The sequence below is a fragment of the Hyla sarda genome, chromosome 1, assembly GCF_029499605.1.
Source record: "Hyla sarda isolate aHylSar1 chromosome 1, aHylSar1.hap1, whole genome shotgun sequence".
In the NCBI taxonomy this organism is placed as follows: domain Eukaryota; kingdom Metazoa; phylum Chordata; class Amphibia; order Anura; family Hylidae; genus Hyla; species Hyla sarda.
This window is the reverse complement of record NC_079189.1, coordinates 336,855,659-336,880,860: the sequence shown is the minus strand read 5'-3', so window position 1 is coordinate 336,880,860 and position 25,202 is coordinate 336,855,659. Positions and strand designations below refer to the sequence as shown.

The 25,202-nt window shown below is 44.3% G+C and overlaps 1 long non-coding RNA gene across 1 annotated transcript; it reads right to left on the bottom strand.

The window, feature by feature from the left end:
• Positions 1 to 2,984: 2,984 nt before the first annotated feature.
• On the bottom strand, positions 2,985 to 13,059 carry LOC130307116 (uncharacterized). Its single transcript, XR_008856335.1, has 3 exons — positions 12,908 to 13,059; positions 11,484 to 11,651; positions 2,985 to 3,126 (listed from the first exon to the last, which is right to left on the bottom strand). It is a non-coding gene; the product is annotated as an uncharacterized LOC130307116 (long non-coding RNA).
• Between the last annotated feature and the right edge of the window lie 12,143 nt (positions 13,060 to 25,202).

The window sequence follows — 25,202 nt, the reverse complement described above, 5'->3', positions numbered from 1 at the left end:
GAGTACTCAGAACTAAAGGGGGTGAGAGGGGGCTGGATGATGTTGAAGGCCGCAGTGGTCTTCAACCTGCGGACCTCCGGAGGTTTCAAAACTACAACTCCCAGCAAGCCCGGACAGCCGATGGCTGCCCTGGCTTGCTGGGAGTTGTAGTTTTGAAACCTCTGGAAGTCCGCAGGTTGAAGACCACTGCGGGTGGGGGAGTTCACTCGAGTATAAGCCGAGGGGGGTGTTTTCAGCACGAAAAATCGTGCTGAAAAACTCGGCTTATACTCGAGTATATACGGTAATTAACCCCAAGAAGGATAAATCTAGGAAGTAGCAGGTGCCTCAAAGATCTGTAAATAAATAATCAAATTTTCAAGCATCTAGCTCCAATCTGTGACAAATGAGAGGGGCTTCAGGGGTATAAAAGTCAGATGGAAAGTACATTTTTTCAGCCACATGGAACCTCAGAAATGGTATCAAGTCAATACAGTATGCTAATGTGATGCCTGCTGTTTGTCAACATACCAGGTATTGTCACTTCAAACTGAAAGAGACAGGATTCTTAAGAGACCTTGGTTTATCACCCTGGCAGATCGCTGTGTATGTAGACTGAGCCCTGTTCAACTTTGCTTGTCCCAGTGGTTGTGAGACCAATGGTGAACTTGAATGACAGCAAGAGGTGTATAAAGGTGAACCTTTACCTGGATGGATAGTCAGATTACACCAACAGCACATAGTGATCCATTCTATAATGTGAGTGAAATTGGACATCACATACAAAGCCAGGGGCTTTGAACAGCGTCTACACAAACCATCAGAATGTTCTTGCACAACTTTGAACTATGACCCAGATGCCCAGCTACAAGTGTTCCATTGATCTCATATAACCATGCTCAAAGGCTATCATGGTGCAGAGCAAGATGGCAATGGAGGCTGAAATGGAGGTCTATCTTTGTCAGTGTGAGTCCCGGATTTGATAGCTGGAGATTGGACTGGAGACTACATGGGCAATGCAATGAAGTGGCCTTTACAAAGAAATGCCCAACTGGTCCTACTTTCTGGATTATGGTGTGGTAACAATGTACAGTAGACAGACAAAAGATGACCAATGTAGCTTTATTCTGGATAACAACATGAATGAACACACTTGGTCATTGAACTACAATCCCATTTTGACACATTTTGAGCACATATGTTTTTTTTTTTTTTTAAAAGCCAAACTCATCTAGCTTTAAAGAAGAAGTCTCATGCCCGACAGTACAGGAAAACTTATTCCCTATTTGCAGGATTGGGAATAAGTGGCCCCCCGTGATCATTTGTACGGAGCTCCGGCTCTCCCTCAGAGTGCGCATCACGACCCCCGCCCAAAGCAGCCTCCTGTGGATAGGGGATAAGTGTATTTAGGCTGCAGTTTTCCTTTAACGTGTCTATCGATCCTGTGATTTCCATAATTTCAAAACTTTTCCTTTTGGGTATTGCAATTTCAATGCTAATGTCAGGGACCGATCCGGGGGACAGGGAGAGTAAGTCCTAAACTGACCCTAAAACCGCTCTCCCTGCCTACTTGCCCATCCACCCTAACCAGTGGATCAACAACTGGGTGCCGATCCCTTCCTGAACTAAAGTGCAGGGGCCTAATAAAAACAAATACTAATAAATAGTCGGTCACAAACCAGAAACATAACAGGAACATAGAACTCTATAACAGATTAAGTTCAGAGGACACAGATCAGTGAGCAGCACAGGAGACACTATGGATCAGCGGTCATGAACAGAGGACACTTGAGATCAGCGGATATGAACAGAGGACTCAGTGGTCGTGAACATTGCATATAAGCAATACCGCACAGAATCACATAAGGTGAATATGAACCAGGTCATATTGAAACACAAAATAAAATATATATATATATATATATATATATATAGCAGCAATAATAATAATAATAATAATAATAATAAAGTGCATATATTGCCGACACTACAGTTTCAGTGTGGAAGGCGACTTAAGTGATTGCAAAATTGATAACAGCAATTATAGTTGGGTGATAATTAGTGTTGCTCACGAATATTCGCAATTCGAATATTATTCGCGAATATCGCATATTCGCGAATTCGCGAATTTCGCGAATATAGCGCTATATATTCGTAATTACGAATATTCGTTTTTTTTTTTTTTTTGTTTTGTTTTTTTTCACAGTACACATCACAGTGATCACCCCTCTCTGCTTCCAGCTTGTGTGGTGTAAAGAAGGCTCTAATACTACTGTGTGAGACTGGCGCGCGAAAATTCGCATATGCGAAAATTAGCATATGCGAAAATTAGCACATGCGAATTTTCCCATATGCGAATTTTCGCGTATGTTAATTTTGTATATGCGAATTTTCGCGTATGTTAATTTTGTATATGCTAATATGCACATATGATAGTTTTCGCATACGCGAATGTTCGCAAATGCGAAAATAAAACGGGAATATAACGAATATGCGAATATTCGCGAATATATGACGAATATTCGTCCATATATTCGCGAATATTCGCGAATTCGAATATGGCCTATGCCGCTCAACACTAGTGATAATACTATAAATATACATGTGAAATTCATATTGTGCCAAAAAACTAAATACATGTAGTGATTTCATGTGAAAATGGTGACAAAAAACGTTGTAAAGTGATAAAACATATAATAAAAAATATTTAGTGATAGGAAAAATAAAAATGAAGAATTCAGATTGTGTCAAAAAACTAAATACACATAGTGCTTATAGAAAAGGGGGTGGGGAAGAAGAATATAGGGATTAAATAGGGGTGTGCAGATGATGAAATAGAAAAAAATAAGAATAAATGATAAAAAATGAAAATATAAAAATAATAAACAAAAAATATAATAAATTAAATGTAAAAAAATTATATAAGTAAAGTAAAATATATAAGATGAATAAACCTAAAAATAAACAGAAATAGTTATAAATATAATTAAACATGAGGCAAATATTTGAATTAAATACACTCAAAAGTTCTGCAGTAAGATAGATGGCAGCAGACGGGGGGCAAACTGATGGTACCACTTGAAAAGGTATTCCTTAAATCGGGAGGTGGACTGGGTTCTACATGTAGTTAGTGAACATCCATGGACGCTGAAAAATAAATTAAAACCAATTAATATAAAAACATTTTTCTTTACCTACTGGAGGGAAACTACAATGGTCAGAGAAATGGAGCAAAGGGCAGAACATCATTTAGACCATTTGGGTATAGTCTATCGAGTGTCCAGATCCATTGGCTTTCCTTTTGTGCCAGTATTTTTCCAACATTACCACCCCTAATTCCCAACTCGACTTCATCAATTCCTCTCACTTGTAAAAGTGAAAAATCACAGTTATGGTATTTTGCAAAATGTCGAATGGGTTTAAGGTCATCAGTGCTAGAGCCAGAAGCTGTTGTACGTATTTCATGTACGTGTTCGCGAACACGTACCTTTAATTGTCTCGTCGTCATTCCCACATAGATCTTCTTACAGGGGCAGCTAGCATAATAGACAAGCGCTTTAGTTTGTTGTACTTCTTCGTACCTGAGGAATCATAAAATTCATCAGTATGAGGGGGCGTGGCCTGACGCGCTGGCGACCGGCAGCATCCAGCGTGAGCTCCCGCCAGAGCCGCCGAAAAGAGGGCTATAATACTGCCGATGGGAGGCAGACACGGACACAAAAAGAAGAGGACACCTCACCCGCAAGTGCCGATCCCTGCTCAGCTGATCTCCTCCTTCTTTAAGCTGCGGTCTGCAGCGGGGACGTTGGAGACCCGAACGAGGCCTACGTCTCCTCACACAGCCTCCCGCCTGGCAGTCCCGCGGGCGCCTCTGCCTGAGAGAGAGCGCTGCGCCACAGGAGTGGAATCCCCACTGCTCCCCAGAGACCCACCGGAGGCTCCGCTGCCCGACCCGATACAGGAGAGGAGCGACGTAAGTGCTCGGCCCCCTGACCTAGGTCCCGGACTCCACACAGTGCCTGCGCACACATCGGAGCTCTCCCTGCTAAAGATGGCGGCATCCTCTCCCTCTCAGGGACCTGTTCCCTCCCTGCATGGGGCACCTGCGCCAACCGCTGCCACCAATGTCCCGGCTCTCCTGCAGTTAACCCCTGCTCTGCCTGCAGTACCTCCACACCCAACTGTGCTGCAGGAAGCTTTCTCTGCAGTCAACCACTCGGCTGCTGCTGGAGCACTCCCTCCTCCTCACTGCCCTCACCCTGTTGCTCACCCCTCTGTGCTGCCTGAGATACCAGACCATTCTCTGGCTCCCTCAGTTGCCTGTGACTCTCCACTCCTTGTGTCTGCATCTCCTGCGCATGTCTCCTCTCACCATATGAACTCTGACTCTCCCCATTCTGATAATGAGTCCCTAAACGCTAATAGCGATGTGCCTGAGTATTGAGGGGACAGCCCCCCAGCAAAGAAGAAGTTGTTTAAAACCCCATCAAAACAGCGCTCTCAGCACAAACTCCACGCTGGCAACTCCTCCTCTGATGACTCTAGACGGTCCCCTAGGGATAGGGTCCCACAGTTTCAACCACCCAAAACTGATGAGACTCTCTGACGGACCAACTGCGGCGCCTACACCACGCCTTTTGCCTGCACCGGTGCTTCCAAGCCCAGAGGCAGCTGCTGATACCCTCAAAAATCACCCTGAGCTGCAAGCTTTACTGGCCCTGCTGCCCACCAAAATGGACATGCTATCCTTAGCAGCTGACATGAAAAAGACCTGGCGCCAGGACTTGGCTCTGGTCAAGCGGGAGGTGACCCAACTGTCCACCCGTGTGTCGGAGCTCGAGACTTTCCGCGCCTCCATCTCTGCAGAAGTCCACACTCTGAGAACCGCTTCAACATCTCTCTTGCGCCAACAATCCCAAATTGTGGACCAAGTCGATGATATGGACAATCGCAACAGACGCAATAATATTCGCCTTAAAGGCTTACCAGAGACTGTGGGTCCGCAAGACCTGGCGCGCACCCTGCAGACCATCTTTAACGACATTCTGCAAAGACCCGCTGATACTCCGCTGGAGTTGGATAGGGCGCATAGGGCCCTAAAAGCTAAGAGCCCTGACCCCTCTAAACCTAGGGACGTAATTTGCAGGGTTCACCATTATCTTTTGAAGGAAGACATTATGCGTAAAGCACGTGCCCTAAAGACCTTAACCTTCCAGGGGACTGAACTGCATATTTTCCCGGATCTTTCTCTACGTACCCTCCGCCTTAGAGCGACACTAAAACCCCTCCTGACAATGCTCCAGAACGCCAAGATCCTGTACAGGTGGGGGTATCCTTTCTCCCTCACGGCTAGACATGGCACCACAGTGGGCTCTCTGCGGAGACCCGAAGACCTTCTGGAATTCTTGGCTACCTTCAAGTTGCATCCAGTGGACTTGCCTGATTGGGAACAGCTCTACTCCCCGACTACTCTGTCAGTGAGACGCCCGGTGGACATCCGCCACTCTGCAAGGAGACCCAGAGATGATGCCCCTGACAACATGCCACGGAGGCACGGACACAAGACCTGATCTGTTCTGCCCAAGACCGCTGTTGTGATGTCTGGCTGATTTTGTTTCTATTTGTTGCCCTGATGCTCAACATGTTAGGTGGTCTCCCTGTAGACAGCCTCTGTCTGCCTTATTGTTCCTGGTCGGGGCTCTCGCTGAACCCTAGGACTGGGATTTGACCTCCCCATGGAGTTCCCCCTTAGTTTTCCTTCCCTTTCCCCCTCCTCTCCAACACTGCCTATCCCCTGGGGACCCCGTGCCCCGCTGACTCTGTCCTCACCTCCTTGACTGTTTGATTTGTTGATATTAGTTTTTTGCCTCCCACACTGTATTGACCCATAAGGTCTCTGACCTATTTTGTCCATCCCTGACCTTATTGGTTTTCCGCTTCTCTCCCGCCCTATGGTGGGGGGAATCCCTTCCTGCACCATCTGGCCCTAGGCCCTAGCGCTACGTATTTTCTGACCTAGTTGATTGCTGGTGCTTCTACCTCGCTACCCCATTAGTCGAGCACTCAGACTGGCTCTGTTAGTGCTTACAGCGGCCCTTATGGCCCCTCTTCTTAGTCCCTCTGCACTTGTTCCCTTACGGGTGCTGTTTCCTTTACGTTTTCTACTTCTAATCTTCCCTTCTCTACTTCTCTTGTTTCTTCGTAGGTGGTGCACTTGTCGCCTTCAATGCTGTGTTTGGTGGTGTGCGCGGATCGGACCCCGGACCGTTGGTGAGTTCCTTATGTTTTTCTACCCTACCCATGGCAGCTGACATTACTGTAGTTTCACTCAATGTAAAAGGGTTTAACACACCTGAGAAGAGATTCCAAGTACTATACTCCTTTCATAAGTCCCGCTCTCACATTCTGGCGCTCCAGGAAACCCATTTTAAAGACGGCCATATGCCTGCCTTGCCCACAAGATACTACTCGTCCTGGGTACACAGCACCAACCCCGAGGCAGGGACCAAGGGGGTCTCCCTAGCTTTTCATAGGTCTCTCCCTGTCCAGATATTGAGTTCCATCTCTGACCCTGCAGCTCGATATGTGTTTGTCAATTGTGAAATTTCGGGCCAGGCCTTTACTGTGGCGTCCATATATGCACCTAACCATGCCCAAGTATCCTTCCTCATTAGTGTTCTGAACAGGCTCACCGCTTTTGCGTCTGGACAAATTATACTTTGTGGAGATTTTAATCTCCCCATATCTCCGCTGCTCGATACGTCCACCGGCCATTCCACTCTTTCCTTTCGATAACTGAGAGCCCTCCGTGCCAAGCTCCACGGATTGCAGCTAAGTGATACATGGCGTGCCTTGCATCCTGGCGGGCGTGATTATACCTTCTACTCCCACCCCCGCAAATCCTATAGCAGGATAGATTACATTTTCTGCCCTCACCATCTCTTACCCTCCCTTTCCCACTCCTCCATTGGCACCATCACCCTGTCAGATCATGCCCCGGTCTTTATGTCCTTCACTCTTCCCTCCTTCCCCAAACCCCATGCCACCTGGAAGCTGAATGAAACCCTCCTGCTAGATCCACTGTGCTTTACGGATCTCCAGGTTGCGGTTGCAAACTTCCAATCTGACCATCGCTCAGATGACTCCTCCCCTCTGATTAAATGGGAGGCTCTGAAGTGCATCCTGCGAGGCATCCAAATCCGGCATGGGGCGCGGTTGAAGAAGGAAAAATCGGCGAAGCTGGCCTCCCTTCATGCTGACCTCCACACCCTAGAATTGCAGCACAAAAGGTCCCAACATGAGCATACACTGAGTGATATTCTATGCATTCGACAGGAGCTGCTGTCCCTGTTGAATGAGAAATATCGCTATTATAAACAGCTCATTGGCAGAACCTTCGATTAGTGGGGGAACAAATCGGGCAGACTTCTGGCCAGAGCACTACAAGAAAAGAGGTCATCCCTGTTTGTTCCTGTTATTCGTAAGCCTGACAACTCTCTTTCACATCTCACGCCAGACATTCTCGATGCGTTCCGACAATACTACTCTGCACTATACCACTTACCGGCTCCGTGCTCAATGCGCTCACCCTCATCTACCCTGCCATCCCTAGCCTCATACCTCAGCGCTACAGCCCTCCCGACCCTTTCTCCTGATAGTATCTCTATGCTTGAGCATCAATTCTCTTTGGAGGAGCCTAGCGTAGCTGTGAAATCTCTGCCTGCAGGTAAGCTCCTCCTTACAGAGTTGTCCCAGCCACTTCTCTCGGCCTTTAATGCTATCTCTGAGACTTCACCCCCTCCCCACTCCTTTTTATGGGCTTTTATAACGGTGATCCCTAAAGAGGGGAAAGATCCATTGCTGTGCCAGAGTTACAGGCCGATCTCCCTCCTCAACACGGACATGAAACTTTTTGCCAAGTTGATTTCAAACAGGCTGACTCCTCTTATGCCCGGTCTGATAAATGTCGACCAAGTCGGCTCTATCCGCGGCCGCGAGGCCAGGGACAACATCCTGAGGACTTTCTCTGTCATCCACCATGCTCAAAGGACTAAGACTCCTCTTTTCTTGCTGTCGTTGGATGCGGAGAAAGCCTTCGACCGTGTTGATTGGGGTTTTCCGAGGGTAACTCTGTCACAAATTGGATTAGGTCCACTAATGGCGACCCGCATCATGTCACTCTACTCGGACCCGCAAGCCCAGGTTAGGATAAATGGCCAGCTATCCCTTCCCTTTGGCATCTGCAATGGCACGAGGCAAGGCTGCCCTCTCTCCCCTTTGCTTTTTGTGCTATGCATGGAACACCTTCTTAATGCGATCCGTAGCAATCCGCATATTAAGGGCCTGAGAGTTGCCTCGTATCATCACAAATGCTCGGCTTTTGCAGACGACCTGTTGCTTTTCTTCACCTCCCCCCATACTTCCCTTCCATCCTTACTCTCTACCATTAACACCTTCGCCAAGTACTCCAACTATAAACTTAATGCCGCCAAAAGCGAGGCACTTAATGTTTCCCTTCCCGTGCCCTTAATTAGGCAATTGAAAGACAACTTCCCCTTTAAATGGTGTAGAGACTCCCTTAAATACTTAGGTGTCCAAGTACCTAGTAAATTAACTGACGCCTTCCGCGTTAACTATCCTCCCCTACTCCACACCATTAAGTAGACATGACTAAATGGGAGAGGAAGGACTTCTCCTGGCTGGGTCGTATCAATGTAATCAAAATGAATATCTTGCCCCGAATCCTTTACCTCTTCTCCAGCCTCCCCGCTACCCCCCCCCCAATTATTTTTCAAAGACCTGTCGACTCTGCCATCGAAATTCATCTGGGCAGGTGGGCGCCCTCGAGTGGCGAAGACTGTTCTCTCCAGACGCAAACTGGACGGTGGACTGGGTTCCCCGGACTGCCTCTTTTACTTCCTGGCGGCCGTGTTGACCAGAGTGCTGGACTGTTATCACGACCCGGTTACTAAGCAATGGGCACTTCTGGAGGCCCATACGGCACGCTTACATCCTAAGACACTTATGGCTACCCAGGTCACAATTGACAAATGCTGTCCTGTCTGAATTACCGCCAGTCACGTACTCTATTGCTAGAACGCACCCTCCTGCCGGACTCCCTCCTACATAGGTCAGATGGCCCCTTGTCTCCCGTGTTCGGAAACCGGATATTTCCACCTGCCTTTGACTCACCTAAGTTCCTGTGTTACTCTAGAGCGGTAGGTGCCTCCTTCTCGCACTTCTTAACCCCCTCGGGCTTGAAGCCACTATCTGACATACTCCCTGATTGCCTGCCCTCGCCCCTTGTTAGCTTTCAATATGCACAGTTGAGTCATTTTTGCGCTGCTGGAGGAGCGCGTCTTAACCTCTACCGTCCTCTGTCCTCGTTTGAGAGATTATGCACCTCTGGCTCTGCTTCGGCTCGGCCGATTAGCACCTTGTACGCACTCCTCATAGATACGCTTCGAGATGACCCTCTCCCCTTCCGAGATGGTTGGGAGAGAGAGTTGAACCGTGCGCTCTCGGACGAGGAGTGCGGACAGGTGATTTCCTCTTGCCATAAGACTTCTATCTCCAGTAAAGCACAGGTAACCTGTTACAAGGTGTTGACAAGGTGGTATAGAGTGCCTACCCTCCTGTCCTGTATCTACCCCGGGGTGCCTGATCACTGCTGGAGATGTGGTGTACAGGGTGGTAACATGTCCCATATCTGGTTCCACTGTCCATTGCTTCTTCCCTTTTGGGACCAAGTGATAAACCTGATCTACTGGCTGACTAAAGTTTGCCTTCCCCCTGACCCTGTTCCCCTTCTCCTGTCCATCCTCCCTCCTTCGGTGCCGAGAAGTACCTCTCGATTGATAAGATTCATGTTGCTGGCTGCTAAATCGGTAATACCTAGGAAGTAGAAGTCCACCTCCCCCCCACCTTCTTGGACTGGCTGCAGGAGTTGTCTACTATCCACAGAATGGAGGAACTTTTGGCCGACTCCTCCAGGCAGCTGACCAAATACCACCAGATATGGCATACTTGGACCTCCATCGTGTCCTCCCCCGAATATAGATCGCTCCACACATAGACTGGCCTTGGTGTCCATATCTCTTCTCGGGTGTGTGACCCGCCTAGTTATGTCAGGCTGCTTGACGGTCGGGGCCTGGTCCGTGCGCACGATCACCTGAGGTATGCACCCCTTGTATCTACATCCTTGCTTCCGCCTTATTCTCTGTTCTCTTTCCCTCTTCCTTTTCCTTCCTTTTTCCTTCTCCCTTTCTCCCTTGTATGTCGGTTTGTTTCACCAAGTGTGCCTACGTGACATGTCAACTTATCCCACTGCCGGTTGCGACATGAAACGGGACTGACTCGTGACTCACATAGACGACAATTGACGACCGTGAGTTTCCACATGTATTCTTTCACATGCATTGATGTTATATTTCACAATTGTGGAAGTGTTGCAACTTGCCTATTCTGATTGCATATTTGTAGGCTGTTCTGCAATTTTTTTTCTGCTGTAATGTAATTGTTATTGATAATACCAATAAAAACCTTTATTACGAAAAAAAATAAAAATTAATCAGTATTCAGTATATTCGGGCATGCGACGCAATGTCCACACGGTGAGCATCCTGTGTTTACTCCCCTAGATCCAAAAATACTATCAGGTACTGGTGTTACGTACTCACTTTTAACAAGTATGTCTCTCAGATTTCTTGGTCTTTTCGCAGTAATGCTTGCCGTGGGTGTCACATACTGTTTTAGGACAGAGTCTGTGGATAATAGAGGCCAATATTTCTGTAGACACAGTCTCGTATTTGTCCATTGTGCATTGTAATTCATGACAAAGCTTACTGGCTGTATTTTGTCTGCACTCCCTTTTGGTTGTAATAATTGCTGTCTTGGGGTGGTTGTTGCTCTTTTATATGCTCTTTTTAGGCATCAATGACTATAGCCTGGTTCACAAAACCTCCTGCGTAGATCTTTGACCTGAGCCTGGAATGCTCCCTCCGACGAACAAATGCGTCGGGCTCTTAGGTATTGTCCAACAAGTATGGCTTCAATGATATGTTGTGGATGGGCCGAGGATGCATGCAAATAAGTATTGGTAGAAGTTGGTTTCCTATACATATCTGTTTGGATTAGTCCCGATGAATCCTTGAAAAGAGTGATATCGAGGAAGTCAATGTGGTCATGATGAAAATTATAGGTGACATGGATATTTTTGTTGTTATGATTAAGACTGGAAATAAAACGTGCCAACTGAAATTGATTTCACTGCCAGATCATGAGCATATCGTCTATGTACTGCACCCAAAATAGTCCATCTCGAGACCCTCATGATCTGACAGGAAGAGGTCCCACTCCCACAGAGGCATCTTTGTCCACATGAATCCCATCAAGCCTTTTCCAAATATCGTTGGTATCTCTCACAACAGATGGTAAACTCTCCACCAACGGTTTAAGTTTTGCATCTATAAATTTACTGATATTCTCAGTTAAGTTTCCATTACCTGAAATAATCGGGCGTCCAGGTGGTTTCGTCAGGTGTTTGTGTATCTTTGGCAGTAGATTGGTATTGGCAAGGTTGTCATTTTTGGATATTCCACGGTAAGTGCCTTAGCTAAAGATGGTGTAATGGTTCCTGAGGTTGCAGCTTGCTGGATAATCTCCATTAGTTTCTGTTTAAAGGAGGAAAGAGGGTTAAACGTCAAATGATATCCATTATTACATACTTTTATATTATTGTTGTGCTTAAAAAAAATCACAAACTTTTTAACCAAATTAGTACGTTTATAATCCCTTTATTTTGATGACCTATAACTTTTTTATTTTTCCATATAAGCGGCGGTATGAGGGCTCATTTTTTGCACCATGATCTGTACTTTTTTTTAATACCACATTTGCATATAAAAAACTTTTAATACATTTTTTATAATTTTTTTTAATAAAATGTATTAAAAAAGTAGCAATTTTGGAATTTTTTTTTACGTTCACGCCGTTCACCATACGGGATCATTAACATTTTATTTTAATAGTTCGGACATTTACGCACGTGGCGATACCAAATATGTCTATTAAATTAATTTTTTACGCTTTTTTTAGGGGTAAAATAGGAAAAAACAGACGTTTTACTTTTTTATTGGGGGAGGGGATTTTTCACTTTTTTTTTTACTTTAACATTTTTTTAATTTTTTTTTTACACTTGAATAGTCCCCATAGGGGACTATTCATAGCAATACCATGATTGCTAATACTGATCTGTTCTATGTATAGGACATAGAACAGATCAGTGTTATCGGTCATCTTCTGCTCTGGTCTGCTCGATCTCAGACCAGAGCAGAAGACGCCGGGAGCCGGAAGGTGAGGGGACCTCCGTGCGGCGTTCTGAATGATCGGATCCCCGCAGCAGCGCTGCGGGTGATCCGATCATTCATTGAAATCGCGTATTGCCGCAGATGCCGGGATCTGCATTGATCCCGGCATCTGAGGGGTTAATGGAGGACGCCCGCGAGATCGCGGGCATCGGCCATTGCCGGCGGGTCCCTGGCTGCGATCAACAGCCAGGATCAGCCGCGCATGACACGGGCATCGCTACGATGCCCGCGGTTATGCACAGGACGTAAATGTTAAGTACCACCGCACCAGGACATACATTTACGTCCTGCGTCCTTAAGGGGTTAAAAGCTTCAGCTTCATACAGATTACAGAGCCAAACAACGATATTGTCGCCCTTATCCGCTGGCTTGTAGACTACGTCTTTAAGGTTCTTAAGTCTATGCAGACTAGCCCTTTGCTCCTTTGTCATGTTATCCTTTACATTTTTCCCCCCATGCTTTTCAAACTCTTCACTCACCAAGTGAACAAATGTTTCAATTCCAGGACATACAAATAGGGGTGGGAATTTTAAGAATTTAGGCCTAATGGAAATAGGTACCTACATATCTCTGGGTGTCTCATGTTCGATTGCTAATTCTTCCAAGTCCCTGAGTGCCATCCTCTCCATGGGTGTAGTAAAAATCTTGTCAATTTCGCTTTTATGGTACCATTTTTTGAAAATAAGGGACCGGGCAAATAGGTTGAGGTCTTTTATCGCTGTGAAATGATCAATAGATGCCACAGGTGAAAACGTTAGTCCTTTTGCTAGTACAAAAATATCAACATCAGATAGTACATGTTGCGACAAATTTGATACCTTCAGTTGGTCTTCAGATGACACCCCTTGATTTTGCTGTCCCCATCTCCTTTTTTGTTTTTGTGGTTGAAAGTCCATCTTCCATCTGTTTCCAATGTGTCCACGGAAGGGTCTAAATGTAGATTCTTCATATTCACTTGATGAGGATATCAGTAAAACAGACATTGACCTCAGTCTTGAAAAATTACTATTAATTTGCACCTTGTTCTGTTGCCACTTGTAAACTCTTTTCTGCTGTACATCATTTAGATCCCAAGTGAGATTCTTACACTTTGTGTCTGAAATTTCTTTTTCCCAGATAGAGAAATTATTTTCCATCCGTTTATTAAATTTGTCTGATTCAGAAGTGGTGGATTCGCTTTTTTTTTTTTATCAGAAATTTTTATTAAACATTTTGTAGTTTACAAACAAACAACAAAACAAAAACCATAAACCCCATCCCCCGTCCCCCCACCCACACAGAGCACCCCCCACCCTATGTCCCGTGTCTTACCCTCGTAAAAGAATAAGTATAAAACTTCAAAATAGAAAAATAGTGCAATATCTGTCCATAAGTTGCATATACTTGGTATAAGTAGAACAGAAAAACAGGAAAGAAAACAAAAAGAAAAGGGAAAAAGGGTCAGAGAGGCCATAATAGCAGCAAAAGGGGGGGGGTCATCACCCACGAGACTACGCACAAAGTGCGGATAAGCACATTTAGAGAAGGTAACAAGAGAACATGAAGAGGGCCGTACACAGAAACGCAGAAAGAGTCTCACAGCATTAGGACATAATAACGCATCAAACATATACAAGACAAGCAGAACAGAAACGACACACAGAAAACACAGATAGGCAGATTATCTCGCTCCCCCAACAACACTTCCATATGGGTCCTCCGTAAATATATGGAAGGCAAACCCGGAGTGTCAATCCAGGGCCCCCAAATACGCTCAAATTTGTGTATGGCTTTCCGTTAAGATATACACCCTTCTCCAACCTAATAATATGGTTCAATTTAGTAATAAGTTCGGATATAGTAGGTGGAGAGGCTCGCAGCCAATGTTGTGCAATCAACTTGCGAGCCTGATAGAGAATTCTACTGGTACCAATGTATAAGCCACCATCCTCATCCAAACCATCCAAGTACCCCAAAACACACGACAAGGCAGACAAGCGAAACGGGCAACCAAATCCCAAGCAATTGTCCCACATCAGCCCAAAATTGCGTTAAAGAAGTACAGTCCCACATCATATGAAGTAAATGGGCATCAGATATGGAGCATCTGGGACAACAGGAATCAGGGCGTACCCCAATTCTATGTAAAAATGCGATACACCCGATGGAGCAGAAAAACTTGAGATACCCTGTGGGCCTCTGACACGGCAAGGCGCAGGGTCATAGTCATAATCTGTGGCCATTGTTCATCTGACAGGGGACCCAGGTCTGTCTCCCATTTTTCCTTAACATGTAGGTGATAAGCCTCATGTTAAGAAAGTAACAGTTCCCTATACAGCATGGATATCACTCCTTTAGTAGAAACCTGACCGAATAAGCCAGTCACCACTGTTGAGGGATCTATAGTCAAGGCACCAGCTTGTGACTGCACATCCAGTGCATGCCGTAGCTGCAGATAATGAAAGAAGAATGAGTGCCGTAAATTTAATTCCTCCTGCAGCTCAGCAAATTACTTCAGTACCGGCCCATCATACAGCTGGGAGAGGTACAATATCCCATATGAGAGCCATAGAGCAATATCAGGCAGAGAGTGCAATTCAGGAAGACACGGGTTAAACCACAATGGTGAGTATGTCACAAAAACAGGAGGAGAGACTTAAACTTCAACCACACCTTACGGAGAAGAAAAGTAGGAGGAAAGTCTGGGGGGCGCGTTTGTGCCGCCATTTCCAACAGGTTGATTCGCTTCTTAATTTCATTTGTGCCCCTTCAATTTCTCATTCTAGCTCCTCTAGGGTTCTCTTGTGTAATCCAATCAGTAAATCCATAAATTTCAGGGATGACGTCATACATACCTCCTCCGATCTGGATATAAATGTGTCATCCGTAATTGGGAAGGAGGGAAACAGAGATAGTAGATTAAAAGCTCAAACAAAGAGTGTCTCACCAAGTCTCCATTAGAAGCATAGCCAGCATGTTAGGAGCTAGACATAAGGAAGTCCATCAGTAAGGATGAAGTCAGGATGAAATGAAGTCAATCACCAGTCCAGAGGCTAGACTGGGCTGACATTAAATAGACACACCCTAAAGGCAATTGGACAACAGAGACTGAGGCTGAAAAAGCCAGAGATATTAACTATTCCCTGACCAGGGAACATAAAACTGTTCACACACAGCAAATCCAATAGCTGTGTGTGTGAACACAGACCAGGACAGACATGACAGTTATGGAGTATATGGCTCCCAACAGTTTGCTTATATTGAATAAGGTGAACACAGGTAAGGGTTTTTTCCATTTGGGTTCAAACTAAATGTTTTCTACAGTGGCATTGCTGGGAGGTGTGGACTGCATTGGGTGATACCCCCCAAATGGGGTGACACCACCAAATGGGAAGTAATCCTGCAATAGCATCACCTCAGCAACGCTTCACTGCTTAACTTCACAGTACCCTAAAATGGTTGAGCGGGAGCTGTCAGCTCCCGCTCCACCATCCACTCTCACATGTAATCGTTCACTGTAATTAACATGAGCGCCATGCAGGCCACATCACGGCACCTCATATGGCTTAGAGGGTCATTAGGTTTTACCCTATATAACTATCAGCAACATGTTTCCCACATAGTCTGTCCATACTCCTCCTTAGTGAAGAAAAACTGTCTTAACACTCTCCAACACCATATGCTAATTCGGGTGAACTAGTCATTGGGGTGTACGGCATCCCCAAGTAGTCACTGTGCCCCAGGCTGTAATCACTCCTACTTTGGCGTAATTGACAGCATGGGCAAAGCCGACATCATGGCTCTTCTCATTGAATATCCCACAGCGATCTCATACCTCCAGAGGCAAAAAGTTACATTGTAGCCCTGGCCTAATATATATGATACATTTGTTTTCAAAATGTGCATTGGAGATACAACAATTTTGTATCAACAGACAATGATGTTTTTACCTTTCAAAGCATTCTATAGTTTGTGCACTAGAGAGCGCTAGAGATTGCAGATCATACAAGTCAGCAGCCTTTATCGTATGTGAAATCGTATCAGTAAGCAAAAATGATGTCCCATTATAATCTAGTAAACTATAGTACTATAGATTTTGTTATTAATCCCTTAAATGGTCACTCTCATTAAAACTATTTTTTGCTATTGCACTCCTTATGGTAAATAAAAAATATTTCTAATATACTTGTTTAAAAAAAAAAAAAAAAAGTTTTCTGTGTTTTATTTGTGCTTAAAAAAGCTCAAGAGCACAACACAGACTTTGGATCTAAGCCCGAACACAGGAAGTGCAGCCTGGAGTGCTGAAGGGAGGGGGGGGGGGGGTGTCCAAGCTCATCCAATCATAGCTCCTCTCACACTTAACTGCCATATGCTGTTGGTTGGACCCCCCCTCAGCACTCCAGGCTGCTCTTCCTGTGTTTGGACTTTGGTCCTAAGGCTGTGTATGAGATGGGGGAAAATGTGCTCTTGATAAACAAATAAAACATAGAAAACTTATGTTATCGATAGAGTTAACTTTATTATGCTTTGTGAAAAATTGTCTGCCATTCGTGAGAACAGGGTGGAATATTTTGATAAATTATGGGAAGAATGGCAGGCCTCCTCTTATTGCCCACCTATGCAGAATTGCCTTTCTCTATATTGAACTGGGGGGCGGGGAATTTTCCTAGGTATTATATGTGCTTGAGGCGACTGTTTGGGACGACCGATCCTGCCATTAACCTGTATCTGTATTGTTTTCCATGCATATGTGCTATGTTCTTTGTTTCTGTGCGAACCAACGAGATGTTGTAACCTCCATGTTCTCTGTTTTATCTGTTATTATGTGATTTTATGCCTGAAAAGGCATTTTACTATTTATCTTTTGCCTTTTGTACTGCTATCATTATTCTTTTCAATAAAACATTCTTGGTTTGACTGTTAAAACATAGAAAACTTATAAGTGTATTAGAAATATTTTTTATTTACCATAAGGAGTGCAATAGCAAAAATGTGTATTAATGAGAGTGACGATTTAAGGACACAGCCAGTTGTTTTTTAATTCCAAGACCCAAAAATGTTTTTTCATTTTACTGTTAACATATGGTTCTAGCTGACTACATTTGGGCGATTGAAATAAATAGGGCCTGTGTCTGTCTGAGCATGGATAGGCCAGCAAGTCATTTTGACAGTTTCTCAACATAGTCTTACCACTGCTTACGTTACACTGGGAGCTGTAGTTCTGCATAGTATAAACTACTTATGTTACTGTACTCTTACTTGGCAATAGATATATTAGCAGTAGATAGCCAACACGGCACTACTTCCCTATTTGAGTGTAGAACAATGATGAAATGGCAGACTTGGACATGGAATGCTGGAGGTGGTGCTCTCATTGACAATAGTGCATGAAGACGTTTCAAAGAAGCAGGAAAATAATCGGCAACTCACCGCAACCAGCTGAATAAATCTTCTTTTATTTCATACTCACAAATATGTTACATGGGAAGAGGGTAGTGGGGGGACACGGGATGGCGACCAAGCTATGTTTCGCACGGTGATCGTGCTTCCTCCGATTTTTACAGTAAAAATTATTTTCTAAACACACTACACCACGGGCATCTGCCATGCCAAGTAGGGAGCCTGTTAATAAAAATCCCACAAATGACATGTTAATACTTGTTCTGTCCAACCAGACATTCTGCAGGAAGGAGGTGCCAGCTGAATTAACCGTTGCTAGGAGCGCTCAGAGCGGCACCGTCTCCTAAGACGGCAGTGCATTTTCGAGCAGATTGCGCAGAAAAAACGGACATGTTCATTCTATCTACAGTCAGAATTTGTGTTTCCGCTGCAGATGTTTCTGCTGCGGAAATTCTGCCATGCGCACAGTGGAGAAGAATTTTAGTGAAAACAGCAGGAGTCTGCTGCAACAGAATTTTTAAGCAGAAATGTTATGCCACAATGGGGCCTTGTGAATGGGGCCTTAGGGGACGATCCCATATTTTAACATTTCTGTGGCCTTGTTAATGAGCATGTCTATTAGGGGAGGGAAAGAGTTAAATAATTTATTTTATGTTTGTTGTTGACATATAAGTAACATGTGTGTCAAGTTTCATGTTAATATCTTAAGCCGTTTGGACGTGATGCACACACACACACATACATACACACACACAATGGGGGAGATTTATCAAAGTTGTCTATGTCCCGCATCAATATAGACCAAACTACAGAGGGTTATTCTGGTCTATTGTGCACCTAATTTATCAAATGGCGCACAGCTCTTGATAAATTCTGTGCACAGACTTCGTGATCTATGCTTTAGACTGTATTTAAACCTGCTCCAGCAGCACCAATGCATTTCAGCACCAATGCATTTTCCAATGCATTTCAGTCTAATACAGTCTAAAAATCCTCTAGAGCAAAAGTCGCAGAAAAGTCGCACATATTTAGACTGCGACTTTCTGTGCGAAGATGTAGATATATTAAAAAGAATTATATTATACAATTATATTATAATTATACAATGATTAAAATAATTATATAATTCTTTTCAATCATTTTATTATAGCTTAACATGTCTTGTCTTTTTTTGATTTTTGATTTTGTTTACATTACAACTGTAGTTTGGGGTATACTCAATTAAAGGGGTTATCAGTAGAGATGAGCGAACTTACAGTAAATTTGATTCGTCACGAACTTCTAGGCTCGGCAGTTGGACTTTTCCTGCATAAATTAGTTCAGCTTTCAGGTGCTCCGGTGGGTTGGAAAAGGTGGATACAGTCCTAGGAAAGAGTCTCCTAGGACTGTATCCACCTTTTCCAGCCCACGGGAGCACCTGAAAGCTGAACTAATTTATGCAGGAAAAGTCATCAACTGCCGAGCCGAGAAGTTCGTGACGAATCGAATTTACTGTAAGTCTGCTCATCTCTAGTTATCTGTAAGAGAAAAATAGAGCCTGTCCTCAGGTTGTGTGTGGTATTACAACTTGGCTCCATTCACTTCAATGGAACTGAGCGGTAGTACCTACACAACCCGAGGACAAATGTGGTGCAGTTTTTTTTTGTTATGAAATTAACTTTGTTTCTTTAATGCTGGATAACCCATTTCATCTCATCTAAGATTATGTTCAGAACATAAGAAAAGGGTGTTCAGAGGCAAGGAAAGGGTGTATTTTCCTAGCTGATCTAGCAGAAACCTCCACCTGGAGCCTATTATAACGTGTGCTATAAGGAAGTCAGACAGTGGGGTTTGAGCTCTCCCCTAGATCGCAGATTGATGCAGGGGGGGAGGCATCGTGTCGCCAGATGGGCACACAGCAGGTGGCTGTGGTGGACACACAAAGTGGCTCCAGTGTGGACTGTGACATTATCATGGAAAATGAGAGGAGTGTTCTTTCCCAGAGGGTCTGCCAGATGAGCTGGCTGAGGAACACAAAATAAGTTACGTGTTATCTATGGCACAAGAGGTTGCAGGTCGAATGTTTTACACTGGCAGGAAACTAGCCCACCAGTGGAGTAGTCAGGGCATGTTGGTACATGTAGGTAGAGACCTAATTAGTCTAGCCCTAATTAGACTGCAACCCCCATCATTGAGAACATCGCCAAGGCACAATCTGCATTGTTACAGCTCACAGTGCTCTGAGCGCGCCTTCTGAATCAGGAGGAGGACGGTGCTTACAGAGGAACAGAACATCAGCGTGAGAACTTGCCGTGGGGAGCCGTCTGCAGCGGTACCCCGCAGCTTGCAGATCTCAAAGACGGCCAACAAACGGGTGAACAAGACATAGTCCCCCAGTGTAGAATACCCCATTGATGCTATAAATTACATAAAATGTTTACTTTGCTGCCTTTATCCTGCCATAAAGCAGGAATCAGACTTTATTCCATGTAGGCAGGGAGCGCATAGCGCTTAGGAGGATCTACCCTGTGTATAACGGATATTAAATACCACTTTAAGGAGCATATAATGCTCAGGACAATGCATCCTCTACATAGCAGGAACTGCATTTTATTTACAGGGAGTGCACAGCGCTCAGGAGAACTTACCTCTACACAGGAGTGATATTGTCTTCTTGTTTTCAGGGAGCGCACAGCGCTTAGGAGAACTTCCCCCTATACAGGAGTGATATTGTCTTCTTGTTTTCAAGGAGAGCACAGCGCTTAGGAGAACTTACCTCTACACAGGAGTGATAGTCTTCTTGTTTTCAGGGAGAGCACAGCGCTTAGGAGAACTTACCTCTACACAGGAGTGATAGTCTTCTTGTTTTCAGGGAGCGCACAGCGCTTAGGAGAACTTCCCCCTATACAGGAGTGATATTGTCTTCTTGTTTTCAGGGAGCGCACAGCGCTTAGGAGAACTTACCTCTACACAGGAGTGATATTGTCTTCTTGTTTTCAGGGAGCGCACAGCGCTTAGGAGAAATTCCCCCTATACAGGAGTGATATTGTCTTCTTGTTTTCAAGGAGAGCACAGCGCTTAGGAGAACTTACCTCTACACAGGAGTGATAGTCTTCTTGTTTTCAGGGAGCGCACAGCGCTTAGGAGAACTTCCCCCTATACAGGAGTGATATTGCCTTCTTGTTTTCAGGGAGCGCACAGCGCTTAGGAGAACTTACCTCTACACAGGAGTGATAGTCTTCTTGTTTTCAGGGAGCGCACAGCGCTTAGGAGAACTTCCCCCTATACAGGAGTGATATTGTCTTCTTGTTTGCAGGGAGCACACAGCGCTCAGGAGAACTTACCTCTACACAGGAGTGATATTGTCTTCTTGTTTTCAGGGAGCGCACAGCGCTCAGGAGAACTTACCTCTACACAGGAGTGATATTGCCTTTTTGTTTGCAGGAAGCACACAGCGCTCAGGAGAACTTCCCCCTATACAGGAGTGATATTGCCTTCTTGTTTTCAGGGAGCGCACAGCGCTTAGGAGAACTTACCTCTACACAGGAGTGATAGTCTTCTTGTTTTCAGGGAGCGCACAGCGCTTAGGAGAACTTACCTCTACACAGGAGTGATAGTCTTCTTGTTTTCAGGGAGCGCACAGCGCTTAGGAGAACTTACCTCTACACAGGAGTGATAGTCTTCTTGTTTTCAGGGAGCGCACAGCGCTTAGGAGAACTTACCTCTACACAGGAGTGATATTGTCTTCTTGTTTGCAGGGAGCGCACAGCGCTCAGGAGAACTTACCTCTACACAGGAGTGATATTGTCTTCTTGTTTGCAGGGAGCACACAGCGCTCAGGAGAACTTACCTCTACACAGGAGTGATATTGTCTTCTTGTTTGCAGGGAGCACACAGCGCTCAGGAGAACTTACCTCTACACAGGAGTGATATTGTCTTCTTGTTTTCAGGGAGCGCACAGCGCTCAGGAGAACTTACCTCTACACAGGAGTGATATTGCCTTTTTGTTTGCAGGAAGCACACAGCGCTCAGGAGAACTTATCACTATACAGGAGTGATAGTGCCCTTTTTTTTTTGTAGGGAGCAGACAGCGCTCAGGAGATATTTTATGTCTGCCCAACATTGTCTGTATCGTTTATTGGTGACAACCATACTTTTGGCAGCATAGGGGGAGATCTTTGCATGTCGTTTACTTCTGTTGCTTTTATTTGTAACAGGTGACCAGGTGGGTGGTCGCTAGGGCCCAGAGAACCTTCCCACATTTTTTCACCACAAACATTTAAATAAATTATTTAGTTTTCACTTTACTGGAGTTTGATTGATTTTCTCATTCCCCACACACTATCCCCTTCTCCTCCACCCTTTTTCTATCCCTCTTCTTTTTCTCTTTTCATTTCCCTCCCCACTCTGTTCCTATCCATTCCCCCCTTCCCCTCCCCCCTCCTTTTTATGCCCACACCTCACCCTCATCACACACAGATATCACCAGGTGAACACCTGAGGACTGCACTTTTTCTTCCAAAGGTAGTTAGTAGCCCAAGAGCCCAGTGTTTATTTTGTTCCTGGTTTTATTTTTATTTTTTTGTACCTGCAACCTAGACAGAAATAAACCTGGCAAGGAGCCAGACCTTGCATGAAGCTGCTGTAGCGTGTTGACTCCTGCTAAAAACGTGTCCTTTATGAAGTTGGGACGATCCCTGAGTTATTCCCCCTGGGATATCTCACTATATATATCGGGTCTTAAACTGTTGCAAAACTTTCACTCCCAGCATGCCAGACATGTGGCGATAACCCTTTAGATTGTCGATGTCAAAGCTGACAGCAGCATCTAAAGGGAGCTTTAACCATGCAAGATCTCACCCTGTGGTGTCAAAATGAACACAAGAACAGTGATCAAAAATCCTAGAACCACACTGGGGGACCGAGTGAATGACCTGCAGAGAGCTGGGAACAAAAGTAATGCTGCCAGGGACTCAAATCATGCAGTGCCAGATGTGTCCCCCTGATTAAGCCAGCATATGTCCAGGTCCGCGTGAAGTTTGCTAGAGAACATTTGGATGATCCAGAAGAGTATTGTGAGAATGTCATATAAAACCAAAGTAGAACTTTTTGGTAAAAACTCAACTCGTCTTGTTGTTTGGAGGAGAAAGAATGCTGAGTTGCATCCAAAGAACACCTTACCTACTGTGAAGAATGGGGGTGAAAACATCATGCTTTGGGGCTGTTTTTCTGCCAAGGGACCAGGACGACTGATCTTTGTAAAGGAAAGAATGAATGGGGCCATGTATTGTGAGATTTTTTGTGAAAACCTCCTTCCATCAGCAAGGGCATTGAAGATGAAGTGTGGCTGGGTCTTTCAGCATTACAAGGTGTCCAAACACACAGCCCGGGCAATGAAGGAGTGGCTTCGTAAGAAGCATTTCAAGGTCCGAGAGTGGCCTAGCCAGTCTCCAGAAACCCTTTAGATGGAGTTGAAAGTCCGTGTTGCCCAGCGACCGCCCCAAAACATCACTGCTCTAGAGGAGATCTGCATGGAGGAATGGGCCAAAATACCAGCAACAGTGTGTGAAAATCCTGTGAGGACTTAAAGAAAACGTTTGACCTCTGTCATTGCCAACAAAGGGTATAAAATAAAGTATTTAGATGAACTTTTGTTATTGACCAAATACTTATTTCCACCATAATTTGCAAATAAATTCTTTAAAAATCAGACAATGTGATTTTATGGATTTTTTTTCCATCAGCAACACCCCCACCCAGCAGGGGGGGGCGTAGCACCCTCCTCATCCACCAGCAACACCAACAATCCCCCCCCCTCCCTCTCACATGGTAATAACATCAGCTAACGGATGATGAGGGGTGCTACTGCTGTTGTGGTATTGTATTCAGAGGGTGCACTGTATGGCAAAGTTATATTCAGAGGGTGCACTGTATGGCAAAGTTATATTCAGAGGGTGCACTGTATGGCAAAGTTATATTCAGAGGGTACAGTGTGTGGTAGTATTATAGAGAAGATTTAGCTGGAACAAGTCATGGGGGTATGTTCCATCTGAATTAGATAAGGAAAGACTATAGAGAAGATGTCACCTATAGTCATTGTGTATTCTCCTCACTATGTCCTATCAGAGCTGTAGTCACTGGTAAGTTCTGAAGTTATGATGAGTAGAACTACCCAGCATAACCTTACCACTGCTTAAAGGGGTACTCCACTGTGCCAGAAAGTTAACAGACTTGTAAATCACTTCTATTTAAAAATCTTAATCCTTCCAGTACTTATTAGCTGCTGTATGCTCCAGAAAAAGTTGTGTAGTTCTTTCCAATCCGACCACAGTGCTCTCTGCTGACATATCTTTCCCTTTTAGGAACTGTCCATAGTATGAGGAAATTCCTATAGCAAACCTCTCCTGCTCTGGACAGTTCCTAACATGGATAGATGTGTCAGCAGAGGGCACTGTGGTCAGACTAGAAAGGAAATTAAAAAAGAAAATAACTTACCGTGGAGCATACAGCAGCTGATGGAAGGATACTGAAAATTACTGGAAGGATTAAGATTTTAACCCCTTAAGGACTTAGCCCTTTTTCACCTTAAGGACTCTTTTTTGCAATTATGACCACTGTCACTTTATGCATTAATAACTCTGGGATGCTTTTACCGATTATTCTGATTCAGAGATTGTTTTTTCGTGACATATTCTACTTTATGATAATGGTAAATTTTCATGGTTACTTGCATCCTTTCTTGGTGAAAAATCCCAAAATGTCATGAAAATTTAGCATTTTTGAACTTTGAAACTCTGCTTGTAAGGAAAATGGATATTGCAAATAAATTATATATTGATTCACATATACAATATGTCTACTTTATATTTGCATCATAAAGTTGACATGTTTTTACTTTTGGAAGACATCAGAGGGCTTCAAAGTTCAGCAGCAATTTTCCAATTTTTCACAAAATTTTCAAAATCAGAATTTTTCAGGGACCAGTTCAGTTCTGAAGTAAATTTGAGGGGCCTTCATATTAGAAATACCCCATAAATGACCCCATTATAAAAACTGCACCCCTAAAAAGTATTCAAAATTACATTCAGAAAGTGTGTTAACCCTTTAGGTGTTTCACAGGAATAGCAGCAAGGTAAAGGAGAAAATTCTACATTTTCTTTTCTTTATTTTTTTATTCAATGTTTTTATTTTATTTCAATAGAAAACATAAATCAACAGGCACACCGTTTCGTGCGATGGTACATAAGAAACTGACAGATAATGTAATACCATATTCCTATCAATAGTACCAAATAGTAGTCAAAGTCTAAAGTATCAAACAGGGAATGCAGCAATCGGTAAAGAAGCAACAGAATTGCAAGGTATCAGGAAGGGAGAGTCATCCACCATCAAAAATAAAATAAGGATGAAGGAATAAATACACGTGACAAAAGCAGCAGAAGAAGGGGAAAATAGCCCACCGAAGGGGGCAGACGTGAGAAATAGAACAGTGGACAA